The sequence below is a fragment of the Oryctolagus cuniculus genome, chromosome 10 (assembly GCF_964237555.1).
Source record: "Oryctolagus cuniculus chromosome 10, mOryCun1.1, whole genome shotgun sequence".
Classification (NCBI taxonomy): domain Eukaryota; kingdom Metazoa; phylum Chordata; class Mammalia; order Lagomorpha; family Leporidae; genus Oryctolagus; species Oryctolagus cuniculus.
In genome coordinates, this window is record NC_091441.1 from 87,217,783 (window position 1) to 87,232,731 (window position 14,949).

A 14,949-nucleotide genomic window follows, 5' to 3' on the forward strand; every position below is an offset into this window, starting at 1 on the left:
CAGGAACCAGAGCTGAGACTTGCACTCAGCTCCTCCAATGTGGGGTATGGGTATTCTCAGGATCTTCTGTTGAGTCATTTCATTTCCTTCACTTCATTCATGCATCTGAGTGGCTACTATGTGGTAAATACTGAGTCTTGAAGGTTCTGGGGAGATTGCAATGAGCAACGTCAGAATCCTGCCGTTCTAATGTCTGCAGTGTCATGGGATGGATAACAGACAAGGCAATTTAAAATAACAGAGTACAAATATGTGAAAGTTGGTCTTTGATCTTACTATTCAGTCAAAATCTATTCTATAGCTAGGCCTTCAAACTTCCCCTTGGATGATTCAATAGTCAAGTGTTATTTTGAAGTCTTTGCTGGCATCTCTGGATCTGTGCATGCTCAGTGATTGTACAATCACAGGGATCACCATCAGTACCTATCAATATGATAATTTCTGTAATACAGGTAAAAACTGATAAGTCTAATTTTTGAATGTTTATTTTCAAATATAGGTGAACATTCCAAATATATATTAGAGTCTTCCTATATAATTTGTATTTTGAAAATCTTCCAGTCCCTAGAACTATAAATAAACACGCGCATGTATATATAAGCTTATTCTAAAAATGTTAAAATGGAAGAATTGCTACTTATAAGAAATTATATTAAAATAGTGAAATGAAAAAGGTGATAAATAGAAAGTGTTTATTTTGTGTCTTTAGGAAGAATATTATAGGTCTTCTAAATCAAGAGATCCTTATAAAGTTGAAATAGTAATATGTGGCAGAATACGAAAGAGTAGGTTTTATCATGATTCTAAAATGTTGACCCAGATGGTGCACTAGTGTCCCTCACATTAAAAGAATAAGGCTTATATTCTTCTCTTCCTGTTTGAAAGGAACATAAGCTTAGCAACTTGCTGTCAATGCCACTTAGCAAACTGCCACACTGGCAGAGGTGGGCACATGAATTTCACTACTCCACCAAAGCCAAGTCAAAGTAAATATCTTTCCCTGTTCAGCCTAAGTGTACTACCCAGACGCACCAAGGGGTGTTTAAAGTTAATAATGCTGAGAAATTCTTGTTCCTACACTAACATAATAGAAGCTCACAATTTGACTTAATTCTTAATAATGAAATTGGTATAATAAAGTAAGTTGTTAATAATTTCACTTTAATCCCATATCCCCAGAGGTCTGATGATGCTGACACTCATGTTTAGCCAAGTATTTATTTTCAACTTTTGAACCATTTAATATTTAACCCAAATGAGGGTACAGAGTCCCCTCCAGCACTGCCATGAGGCAAAAGTACAGGATGGTTTGGTAGAGATTTAGCAAATTATCAAGATGAAGCTGTTTTAGTTTGATTAGTCAGAAAGCATCCCCAAGTAGTGACATTTGAACTTAAACTGAAATCAGAGAGAGCTGGTCATGCAAACAGAGAGCCTTATGGGATTACAGCCAGGGTAAGAAGGACCATGGCATGTTTAAGGGGTGGAAAAAAGCCAAAAGTGGCTGGGGGTGGGGGGAGTGAGAGGAAAAGAGAAGACAGCAAATCAGTGAGGCTGGCCACAGGACCAAAAAGCCACTGTTAATAAGTCTAGATGTGGGGTCGGCATCCCAAATGTGTGCCAGTCCAAGGCCTGGCTTCTCCACTTCTGATCCATCTCTGCTATGTTCTGGGAAAGCAGTAGAAGATGGCCCAAGTCCTTGGGCCCTTGCACCTGCATGGGAGACCCAGAAGAGGCTCCTGGCTTTGGATCGGCTCAGCTCAGGCTGTTGTAGCCATTTGGGGAGTGAACCAGCACCCTCTCTCCATCCATCCATCTCTCTCTCTCTCTCTCTCTCTCTCTCTCTCTCCCTCTCTCTCCCCTCCCTTCCAATAAATAAATAAAATCTTAAAAATAAGTAAGTGTGGATATAAGTCCAAAAGCAGCATTATGACACTGATATATTTAAAAGGTCAGTCCAGCTGCTGTGTGGAAATGACTACATGAGCATGGCTAGCAGTGAAGACAGGGCCTCAGTTAGAAGGCTGTGACTGTCATCAGGCAGGATTTGGTAGTGGCCAATGGTGGTAGAGAAAGAAAGAAGTGAAAAGGACAGGTTCAGGATACATTGGGATGGGGTGGGGGCGCGGGGCAGGCATTAAGTCTTGCAGTTAAGTTGCCGGTTGAGACTCCTATATCCCATATCAGAGTGCCAGGGGGCTTACATTCTGAATATGCTTCTGATTCCATCTTCCCACCAGTGGAGACCCTGGAAGGCAGTAGTAATGGCTCAAATAGTTGGGTTCCTGCCACTCATGGGAGAGACCTGAATTGAGATCTCAGCGCCTGGCTTTGGCCGAGCCCACTTCTAGCTGTTGTGGGCATTTGGGGAGGGAGTGAGTATATGGGAACACTATTTTTGTCTGTATATATTGATTACTAGAATCTCAGAAGGTGTAGGGAGAGAGTTGGAGAAGGTTGGGTAAGGGGAACCAAAATGCACTGGGCAATGTAACAGGTTCTGTTGTTATACAGCAAAATGGGGGCCTGTAGCTCATGAGAATGTAAAATATTCTATATAAGAAATTGGAATTTGGGCCAGAATTATGGCACTATGGAGTAAGTTGTCCCCTCCAATGCCAGCATCTCATATGGGAGCACATGTTTGAATCCCAGCTGCTCCACTTCCAATCTAGCTCCCTGCTAATAGGCCAGGGAAAGCAGTAGAAGATGGCCTGAGTACTAGGGCATCTGCCACTCATGTGGGCCACCTGGATGAAGCTCATGGCACCTGACTTCATCCTGAGCCACCCAGGGCCATTGTAGCCACTTGGGGAGTGAACCAGCAGATGGAAGTGCTCTCTCTCTCTCTCTACCTCTCTACCTCTCTACCTATCTAAGTTTTCCCTTTTTTTGTTTAAAAGGTTTTTATTTATTTATTTGAGAGGTAGAGAGAAGGAGAGACAGAAGGAAAGGTCTTCCATCCACTGTTTCACTCCCCAAATGGCCAGAGCTCAGCCAATCGAAAACCAGGAGCTTCTTTTGGGTCTCCCACATGGGTGCAGAGGCCCAAGCACTTGGGCCATCTTCCACTGCTTTCCCAGGCCATAGCAGAGTGCTGGATTGAAAGAGGAGCAGCCAGGACACAAACCAGTGCCCATATGGGATGCCAACACCACAGATGGAGGCTTAACCTGCTACACCACAGAACCAGCCCTAACTTTTCCCTTCAATGATTAAGTAAATATGAAGGAGGGGGCTGGCGCTGTGGCTCACTTGGTTAATCCTCCACCTGTGGCACTGGCATCCCGTATGGGTGCCGGAGTCTAGTCCCAGTTGCTCCTCTTCCAGTCTAGCTCTCTGCTGTGGCCCAGCAGTGCAGTGGAGGATGGCCCAAGTGCTTGGGCCACTGTACCCACATGGGAGCCCAGGAAGAAGCACCTGGCTCCTGGATTCGGATCGACGCAGTGCCGGCCTTGGTGGCCATTTAGGGAGTGAACCAATGGGAGGAAGACCTTTCTCTCTGTCTCTCTCTCACTGTCTGTAACTCTACCTGTGAAATAAATTTTAAAATAAATAAATAAATAAATAAATAAATAAGAAGGAAAGGAAAGGAAAGAAAAAGATACTGCAGGAAATGAACTGGGAGACTTCAAAGACAAAGCAAAGGAACTAGACAGGCTACTTGTCTGCTGTGGTTCGTTTAAGCTCTCTCTGTGTTGAAAAACTGTACTGGGGCCAGTGCTGTGCATTGGATTAAGTTGCTTCTTGTGACACTGGCGTCCCAACTCAGAGTACTTGTTCAAGTCCCGGCTACTCCACTTCTGATATAGTGGCCTGCTAATGCATCTGTTAAGGTGCTGGAAGTTGGTCAAGTATTTGGGCCCCTGCCATCCATGTGGGAGGTCAGAATAGAGTTCCTGGTTCCTAGCTTTGGCCTGGTGCAGGCTTGACTGTTGTAGCCATTTGGGTGTAAAATAGTGGATGGAAGATCTCTCTGTCTCTCCCTCTCTGTATGCTGCTCTGCCTTTCAAATAAATAAATCTTTTTTTTTAAAGTTGCACAGTACCTCTTAAAATATTGCAAGTATTGCATATTAATCCAAAATTTTAAATTTTAAAAGAGGCACATTAGGGTATAGATCCAAGAAGAGTTTGTAATTTCCATTTTTTACTCTTTTCCAAAAGGAGTGCTATGCCCCTGGAGGCTGCCTTCTGATAGTGGATGACGTTTGACTCATCTCTCATGAGTGTGCAGTTGTTCGTAACCACCAAGCCTTGCTTTACACACACTGCTTGCTGAGCTGCAAGGTGTGGCCCCGTGTCTTGGTGGAAGACCTTGACTAAGTAGAAGTTAGCCCAGCATCTCTCACAACCTTGTAGGTAATAGACACACAGTTGGGGGCTGAGCCAGTCAGTTCTCAAGCTGGGTCCTTTTTTCCCTGGAAGAATTACTCCACAGTTGTACCAAATGTGCACTTTCTCCGTGTAAGCATATGCCTGTCTTGTATCGAACACTACATACAGACATTAGGGTGGCATTGACACCTGCTAGAAAAGAAAATGAACTCTTTCTCTTCTTCAGCTAGGTTTTATTTCCTGCTTGCTCTGTAAGATGGATTGCACTGTGCTTGTAGCGTAGCTGGCTGCATGTAGGGAGGTATTAGTGGAAAAATCTATCAAGAAATAACCCACTGTGGGTCCAGTCTCACTGAGCCAGTGAGATTCTCTCTGTAGATAATGTTGGTTTTAAGTGCTTGCAGTCTTTCATGAGAATAATCTTTAGCTACACAGAAAGAAATCAGGATTGACGCCCAATACAACAATGGAATCTCAAACCCAAGGAGTCTCCTAACAGATGCAACTGCTGAAAAATCTTGGGGAACACACATATTTAATGCATAGATGTCCAATAATACTTATTTGGTAACTATATATGTCACTTTGCTTTGTCTTATTATTGGCCTACATTTTGAAATGAGATTTGATATTTTTCTGACCAGGAAATTAAACAATTTTTGGCCAAAAAAAAATGAGAGAAATATAAGGAAAATTTAAATATTACTCATGGTCCCAATATGCAAAATCTTCATTGTAAATATTTTGGCATTGATTTCAAGTTTGCTTTGCTCTACCTATTGCTGTGTCCACATCCACCTACAGATACTTGCATGTAATAGACAACCCTGTTTGGAAATCTTCATATTCATCTATGATCATCATATTCATCTATGATCATACCATTTGGATAAATTCCTAGAAATGGTGTTAGTTCACAGCTAGTTATTTTCTACTTGTTGGTGAGCAGGGAGATCCACACATCTCAGTGTTCCCTGGACTTGCCACTTGTGGTGCTCAAAGTCCTGCATCCTGGAGCAAACAGGACAGCTGAGCACTTGATATGAGTGAATGAATCCCCTCCACCTCTGTCATCTGAGGACTGAAAGTTGAATTTGCTGGGGGAGACCTCTCTCTCTTCAGCTTTCACCATCAGGAAGTGTTCTTTTCCTCTGGCATCCTCAGAGAATTCATTACAGCTTTTACGTTTGAGCCAAGAATTAAGATGCAGTTCAGCTGTTTGTATACAAACAGCAAGCAAATCATTGTACTAAAATGAAGGTCACTCCCCAGCCTGACCGAGCAGTCTCGATTCACTCCATTTGTCTGGATACATAGAAAGCTGTGTGATTGAAATGATCATATTAGCAGCAGAGACTTCATATAACTAGGCAAGCAGATTACATGATGGTGTGTGTACATGGTGGGGAGGGGCAGTTAACATCTCCGTAATATTTGTGCAGGATTTTGGGTCGAAGCAGCAGGAGAATACAAAGTAATGGAGCAGAATACATGGGAGGGAAGGAGGTGGCACAGTAATGAAATGCTGCTTGGGATGGCCACAGTCCTTATCAGAGTGGTCGGGGTCATGTCCCAGTTCCACTTCCAGTTCCAGATCCCTGCTAATATGGACCCTGGCAGGTTGCAAGTCATGGCTCAAGTATTTGGGGCCCTGCCACCCACATGGAATTTCTGGATTGAGTTCTGGGCTCTTGTTTTCCAACTTCCCTCTATTCCTTCTGCTCCTCCCAGTCTTCAGTAGTTACTATCTCCTTGTCCAGGTTGAATTGTTTTAGCTTCCCATATGTGAAAGAGAACAGGTGGTATTTGTGTCGGTCTTATTTCACATGACTTCCTGACCTCCAAGTGGCATTCCTGTATCATATGGTGGATGTATTTGTGGTTTTTTATAGAATCTCAATACTATTTTCTATACTAACTGTGCTAATTTACACTCCCACAAGAAGTGTGCGAGAGTTCCCCTTTTTCCACATCCTCATCAGCATTTGTTATTTTTTTAAAAGATGCTTAAGAATTTATTTATTATAAATTATAAAGAGTGACAGAGAAGAGAGACAGAAATCTTCTATCCACTGGTTCACTCCCCAAATACCTGCAATAACTGGGCTGGGCTAGCCCAAAGCAAGGAACAAAGAACAAAGAACTTCATCCAGATCTCCCACATGAGTGGCAAAGATGCAAGTATTGGGGCCATCATCTGCTGCTGCCTAGCGTGTGCATTAACAAGAATGTGGATCAGAGACAGGCATGGGACTTGAAACCAGATCTTCCCGCATGAGGTGCAGGTATCCCAAACAATGCTTTAACCCACTGCACCATAACTCCCACCTACAATTCTTGTCTTTTTTATATTAGCCATCCTACCTGGAGTAAGCTGATATTTCACTGTGGTTTTGCTTTGCGTTTCCCTAATGGCTAGTGAAGTTGAGCATTCTTTTCATGTATGTGTTGGCCAGTTTAATTTTTTCTTGTGAGAAATGTCTATTCAGATCCTTTCCCCATTTCTTAATTGGATTTTTATTGTCATTGAGCTAGTTGAATTGTTATATATTCTGGATATTAATCCTTTGTTGAATAAATAGCTTGGAAACATTTTGTCCCATTGTGTCAATTGTCTCCACTCTTGATTGTTTGCTTTCCTGGGCAGAAGCTCTGCAATCCCATTTATTTTTTTTTTTTTCTTTTGTTGCCTGTGCTTTCAAGGGCTTATCCAAAAAATTGTGGCCTATACCAGTGTGTTTTCTTCCAGCAATTTCATAGTTTCTGGCCTTACATTTAGATTTTTGATACATTATGAGTTGACTTTTGTATATGGTGAGAGATCATGATCTAATTCAAGGTTTTTAATAGGTTTTTTTCCCAACTTATTTTAGCCTTCAGTGATCAGGATACTAAATCCGTATTGTTTATATTAAGTTCAAGTGAATATGGATTCATCAAGCAAGGTTTATATCCAAGGTTAATACAATTGACTTCAGTTACAGTAAACTAAGATCATCTATCAACTGTATTACCTTACACCTAAACTTTTCTTGAGTCTAGGAAAAATATTATATACGGAAAAAATATGTGTGGGTGTATTACATATATACAGACATACATATAATTTTATATAAATATCAAGAGATATATCATTTTGAATTCAAGAAAGGATTTTATTTTCCTTTTGACTTTCTTATCTGTTTTCAAAAAATAAACTAAGAAAAATGCTTGACCCACATTGAAATGGAAAATACACAGGCACGTGAGAAATAACCTTGAAAACACTCTGACGATGAGGCAGTTAATAGGACTTCATTTTAAACCTGGGTTGCCAGGGTGACTGTAAGCACAAGTCCCTTGAAATTTCCTTCAAACACCTTGTTAAGAAGTGGGGTTATAGCACATAAAACTCCAGATCAGCAGTGTGACATGTTATTTGCACTGATGCTTTAGACACAAGTATATACTTTCACTGTATGTGGTTAAACCAATCAAGGGGCAAGTGATTACATTTCCTTCATAGGAATACTTACTTTTAAAAAGAAAGTGGGAAAATACAGTTCCAGAAACATTACCAGTCCAGCCAGAACAAAGTCTCTGTTACTCTTGCTTTCAAATAAAATAAAAATTCTTTAAAAAAAAGTGTTTTAAAAATGACTTAAAACAATAACAAATGCTGGTGAGCATGTGGGGAAAGGGAAACTCTAGTACACTCTCTGCTGGAACGTAAATTAGTACAGCCAGTATGGAAAATAGTATGGAGATGCTATAAAGAAACAGAAATACAACTACTGTATGATCCAGCAATGGCCCTTTTGGCTATACGTCCAAAAGTAATAATTGTAAATAATTGGTTTCTGTCTATATGTTTCAGATCTTCACATCTACTTTGTATCCTGATTTTTACCTGTTTTCTTATTCATTCGATGAATTTTTAAATAAAAATGTGGCTTAGGTAGTGCTCTGAGCATAGGAGATCTAACACTGTTCAAGACAGACATGGTCCCCATCCTGAGCAACAGTATATCCCAGAGTGGGGGGCAGAAGGTAAGACTGAGAAACGTTACATAGGGTGATACGATTGATGGGGAATGACTGTGTGGGGGGAAACTCCCTTAAGATTGACTGCTTGGGTAGTACCTCTGTGAGAAGGTGCTGTTGGAGTTGAGAGCTCACTGTCAGGGATCCAGTCCCTTATTGATGCTCAACAGCAGGAGGGGTCAAGGAAGAGGAAAGAGTGAGTTAGTAAGTCCCCAAGGTGGGAGTCAGAGGGTGATGCTTTCGGTACAGAAAGAACAGCACCAGATCCTGGTCCTGCGAGCAAGGGGGCAAGTCAGGAGTGGTAGGTGAGGACAGAACCCTAGAGAGCCTTAGCAGCCATGGTTTTCACTTCCGTTGTAACCGGAAGTACTCACAGAATCAGAGGCAAAGGATTAGCATCATAACAGTGACTTTGTGGATGGAAGATTGCTGGGAGCAGGGTGCTAAATAACTTGATGATATTCTAGTTCAAACTGAGTGTTTCTGAGTGTGTAACGATTATGCTTTAGAGATTACATGTGTGGTTGGGCTACTTAGCAATAAAAAAAGACTGAAGTCTTGATTTATGCTGCAACACTGATAAGCCTACAAAAATTATGCTGTGAGAAGCCAGATGCAAAGAACCGCATATTATATGATTCCATTTAAATGCATGTTCCATAAAACACACATCTGTGGTGACAAAAGATAGATGAGTAGTTGCCTAGGATTGTGATGGCTACAAACAGGCACAAAGGAGCTTTACGAGGTAGTGTTTGTATTCTAAAATTAGAATACAGCATAATGCTGCAAATTTGCCAACAAAATCATTGAAGTGTACACTTAAACAGATGAATTTTATGGTGTGTAAATTAGACCTTAATCATGTTGTTGTTTTTAAAATAATTAGGAGAAAATATTGTGGAGAATGACACAAAAAGGCTCATGGTTCAAGAACGTGTGCATGTGTGAGTGTATGTGTGTATTTGTGCTTTGCCGTGAGAGCAGTGGGGACAAGCAGGGAGTTAAGGACATCCAGTAGGTTTGACAGTTGAGCAACCAGATAGTTGTGGTTCCGTTACCTGAGTTGCAGAAGAGCATCTTTATTTTTCACCATACCGGGAAAGTGTATTGCTAGTAATTAGTTACTAGTTTTTGCATGCAATAAAGGGAAATATAATTAAATACAGAAAATCCAAGGTTATCCCTGAATTAATATCTCTCTAATTCCCCAAAGCTTGTATTTGCTGTTTTTCAATCTGGAAGAAAACAATTACATGATGGCTGATAGGTACAGAGAATTACATTGAATCTGACTTCTGCCAAGGGCCCAGGCCAGTGAAAGCAGCTAAAGCAGCATTTGCTGTGGTGGAGATCGGAGCTGGTGTAGTGCTTTACTTCTCTGGCTATGTCAAGAAGGGTTTCTTTGCCATGCCATTATGCCCGTGGCCGTGAGTCACACAACAGGACACCTTGCTATTTTATGAATCTGAATAGCGAAGAGGGAATATAGAATGTCTACAGAATGTCACCTAGAGAAGAGAAGACATTATTACCATGAAAAATTCTACCTGCAGAAACCTCCTTAGGGTACAGGATGGATCAACTGGTTTATGAACACATTGGTTACCCTGAGGTTTCTCCTTTAGAGTTCCATAGAACACTTTGAGGTTGAGTGTATTAGAGGCCTCAACTAATAATGAATTTTGAGGAGACAAGAATCCTCTGTCTCTCTGTTGGCTTTTAAAGCATCAGCACACAATCCAGATGAAGGCGTTAGAAATATAAATGCATGCTTAAGCAATCAAAACTAGTTTGACGAAAAACTCATAGGTTAGGGTCTTCCGATTCTATAGAGTGCTTGCAGGACAGCTTAGGTGGTGAGCATGAAAAATGTATAGATGCCTTTTAATTGTAAATTACTGTATAATTTTCTAAAATATTAAAGAATGATTTGTCATAAAGATTCTCACTCTGAGACCATTACTGTATTTAGTACTGTCTATGCCAACTGCATTAATGTAATTGACTTCTTTTGAATCCCTGAGTTTGAAGTGTTTAGTTTAGTAAACAGACCATAAAGCAGGTCTTATTTGCTTCCTAACAAACAAGGCAGAACAGCTTGCCCACAGGGATTTAAATCATAATTTACTTTTAAGTTTATTTTTATAGGCAAGCCATAAGTACAATTTGCAAAGCTGGATAAAACTAAGGCACTAGAAAATTAAAAAGAGAGGTTTATTTTTTCCTCTTAAAATTGAACTCAGTTGTAATTTAAAACTAACTGCTTTAATTATACAGAATAATTGGATTAGACGGATGTTTGCATAATTTGTCAGCACCAGAATATGACAGTTAACGTTTGGTCTTCTGTTGAAAGCAAGATGTGTTCACACACACACACACAAAGACAACTAGGAAGAAAGTAAAATGTAACATGGATATGATTCAGAGGAATTAAGAACTTAACATTAAATATGAATAAATCTTCACATATACATATTAATCAGGTCATAGAAAAGCCTTCTCCAAATATAGCTTGAAGAATTAAGACACATATCCACTTGTAAGGCACCCTCTCTCTTTCAAATCCTACATATCTTCATCAGTCACTGCAATTAATCGTACAGCATGAGCTGTGGCATTCTAAATTCCAGTCATTCTGACCTCCCTCACATCGTGCCCACACACCACCAGAACTATTCCGTGTTTTATATTTATCTTGAAGTCTGTTCTCATCTTTTAACTTAGCTTTCAAAGAGAATTCTTGCTCTATGTGATTGGAAATGGTCGCCATAAAAATGACCTTGGTGGAAACAAAATAGTGTTAGGGAATTCTAGATTGATTCTGCACATGGAGGCTCCAAGTGTCAACAAAACTGCCCTCTCCATAAAGGCTTAGTCAATTGAAGACATTCTTCAATTCGTGTTGAAATTTTCTTCCTGTGGTCATCAGAGGAGAATGTCTGTCTCGTGGGACATTTGATGTCCTGGCTAGGGGACACCAGGCTCCTTGGGCTTGGGGGTGTTGCCAGACAATCAGCCTCAAGTTCTTGGGAGTTATTTAGAGGAAAGATTTTGTTGCTTTGATACATAAAATAGACAGTGAGAAGGTAGTGAGTCTCCAAAGAAACTGCCTTCCAGAGAGTAAGTTGTTAGGCTTTTTACAGCAGGAGTTGCATAAGTGTCCAGGATGCAGAAAGCAGGGAGCCGGGGACCTTTGCTGCTTGCACAGGACCTATATATCCTGATCCACTGCAGGCTCAGGAATATTAGACGAATTTCTTGCAGCTTTTCCTTTTTGGGGTGGTGGGAGCCGTACCAGGTACAGGACTGCAAGATCATCTTTCCTGACATCCTCTGAGAAACAAGCTTAGGCAAGGAAACTATTACCCACTTTGTCTGCCCCCATTTTACCTAAATCCTACGCTCTCCCTTATACCTCATATTTGTGCCAAAGTCATCTCCAGGGGAATTAGAACTGTGTTTATCTCTGTTGAGTAGCTCACTCTACTCACAATTTCCCTGGTTTGCATCCCTCCCATTGGATGGTTTTCCTGGAACATTCCTGGTTTCTCTCTTGCTTCATTTTTCTTATCACTCCAACTTGCAAAACATTATTTTCCACAGCTGGCTTTATCTTCTGAATTATCTGAATAAAATATCAAAGGAAGGAGTTAATTTGCAATGGGAAAACTTAGAGATAGTTTCATTGGGAAGAAAACATTCGACAGAGGTTCTTTTATCTGAATTTTATTTTGCTGTTTGTGAGCATTTTATTAGAGCCTTAAAAAATGACAATTATTGAAGTTTCCAGGCCACAGATAGAGTCTGCATTTATACAGTACTATCAATGAATTAGCTGGAATATAGCTAACACTACCAGATCCTTAAGATGAAAAAGAAGAACTTTATCCTTAGGGTACATGCATTCACAGGGAAATAAGTCATGGATGTTATTAATATAAAATATTAAGGACCCTTTTGGAAAAAAGCAAAGAATGCTGCTGGAAGAGATGAGCTTTGAAATGACCCTTGGATTTGACTAGGAAGCACGTGCAAGTGCAGTGTGGGTAGGAAGGGCATTCCAGCAACACGCAGCATCTGCCAACGTCTACAGGCTCCAGTCTCACAAGTGCTGGACTGGGTAGGGACTTAGATTCTAAGAGGATATAAAAGGAGGAAGAGAAGAAAAGGAAATCTATAAATACAGGCTGAGTCAGCGCAAAATACAATGAGCATTGGACACTAAGGGGAAAGCACTTAAAGAACTACATTGAGAAGGGACAACATGATAACTGGATAAAGAAAGAAGACCCCAAGATGGCAGCGCCCAGTGGCTGTGGCAGCCTCCGGCAAAGGTGACAGTCAGAACAGGGAAGGCTAGAAGGACAGTTAGAGTCGCTGGGAGCGGACTGAGCCATGTATTGCGTCCACATCCTTGGTGTCTTGCAGGAGAAGGAGGAAGAGGAGAAGCTGGATACTCTACAGGGCATCTTGCGGGCTTTCCTGGAAGAAGATCTCTCTTAATGTCTGCGAGGAAATTGTGGATCGATGGTCAAATTTTCAAGTGTTGTTACCAGAGTGAAAAAGACAAGATGAGGTCTGGGCTATTGCCACCCTCACTGAGAAGCCCACACAGTTGGTGTTGTCGCCCGGGATGGGGTCAGCAGAATAGAAGCAGAGGAAGGCTGCCCTCCTGGCCCAGTACACGGATGTGACAGATGAAGAGGATGACCCAGGTGCCACCACAGTGAGCACTGGGTCTGATAGATCTCTGTTCCCAGACACCAGCATGGAAGACATCCTCCATGTCGCAAGATTGGAGTGAGACCTGCTTTGGGATGAATCCCAAAGGAAGAAGCTGCAGGACAAGCTGCAGAAGGAGAGGGAGAAAGCAGCCAAGCAGGAGAGCGAGGACAAAGAAGAGGACACAGCAAGGAGAGCGCAAGCGATAACCTTGACCCACTGGGTTCTCACCCTCATGAACTTGATCAAAGGGAGAACTGGTTGTACACACGGGCAAACGAGAGAAATGCGAGAACATTGCCAACTGGTTTCCCAGGGCCCTTCTCCCTTCATTTACGTGGTCAGAAGGAAAATCAGTCACTTCTTGTTACAAACTGTGCCATGTGTTGGTGGTGTGGGAAGCCATTTCGTTATAGCTGATGCCTGTAACACAGATGTGGACTAGGAATAGCTTTTGTATTTTCATACTGAAGTCCTGTGTTCCTTTGGACCTCTTTAAAGTCTTCCATCACGTTGGATAAGTGGCAGGAGGACTCAGAAAATTCATTACTATAGTTGGAATCCTGAAAGAGCAGAGTCACATGTGGCAGTGGGTGCAGACTGCCTCAGGCAATCTTCACCCCTAAATACGGTTTTATGGCTGAAGTAGTGAATGAAGAGTCCCACCCAGATCCAGACTTTATGTTAAATTAGGAAAATGAGAATTATTTGTAAATGTTTTAGATCTTGGAATTAAAAAAAAAATTTTTTTGAGCCTCTGAAAGAAAAACATCTCTTTTTTGTATGAGATAGTTCCATGTTTTTCCTCACCTAGGCCATGACTTGGTTCTCAGAAGGATGTGACAGGATCGGCTACAAGGATATCATTGTTAGCTAGCTTCATTTTTTATAATCATGAGTGCTCTTGAGTGCTGGTAGAGATTTTAATGCTGATTTGCCCTAGAGTATATGAGTATGAAGACCCAGTAATTCCTGATTTAGAGAAACTGGAAGGGAAGAAACTGGAAGAAACACGGGAAATAATCTGCTAGCATAAAACTTAGTTAAGACTGTGTACATAGTAGGTGCTCATGAAATTTATTGAATCAAGTGGGTGAATGGACAAATTGCTTGGAAGTCAGCAGTGGGCAGGAACACTCCATTTCCACTTTGGTTGGGGACTACTAGACTCAAGGCCGCTCTCTACTGGAGACTGACAAGAAGGCTAAAGACTGTGGTGTCTGTGAGACAAAGTAGTTATTTTATACCAGGGCTCAGCACACTGCCACCTACAGGCGAAATTTGGCCCAGTCTGTTTCTGTACAAAATCAGCTGACATTGGGTTTTACATTTGCTAAAGAGTTAGACAAGAACAAATACACAACAGAGACCACATGTGGCCCAAAAGACCCAAACTATTTACCATCTGGCCCTTTGGAGAAAAAGTTTGCAAACCTCTATTTCATGTCATTAACTATGAGATGAACAAAAACTAACCTCTGTGCAAAAGGTTAAAAAGTGTGGCTAAGGAAAAGGAGATGCGTTACCTTTTCAAACACTTTTACAATCATAGCTTTGCAAAAATAAAAGAAAACTAAAGCCACCTTTTTAAAAAATAAACTGTTTTTAAAGATTTATTTTATGTATTTGAAAGAGTTACAGAAAGAGATAGAGCCAGAGAGGTCTTCCATCTGCTGGTTCACTCCCCAGATGGCCACAATGGCCCGAGCTGTGCCGATCCAAAACCAGGAGCCAGGAGCTTCCTCTGGGTCCCCCATGTGGGTGAAGGGTCCCAAGGACTTGGGCTGTCTTCTGCTGCTCTCCAGGCCATAGCAGAGAGCTAGATTGGAAGAGGAGCAGCCAGGACTCGAACCAGTGCCCA

General features: G+C 41.4%; 1 protein-coding gene and 1 pseudogene across 26 annotated transcripts in view; both read left to right on the forward strand.

Moving 5' to 3' along the window:
* The window catches only part of CADPS (calcium dependent secretion activator), a 519,152-nt gene that overhangs the window by 277,003 nt on the left and 227,200 nt on the right, over positions 1 to 14,949 (forward strand). The window lies entirely within an intron of this gene.
* LOC127492369 (coiled-coil domain-containing protein 43 pseudogene) lies at positions 8,319 to 14,705 on the forward strand (annotated as a pseudogene).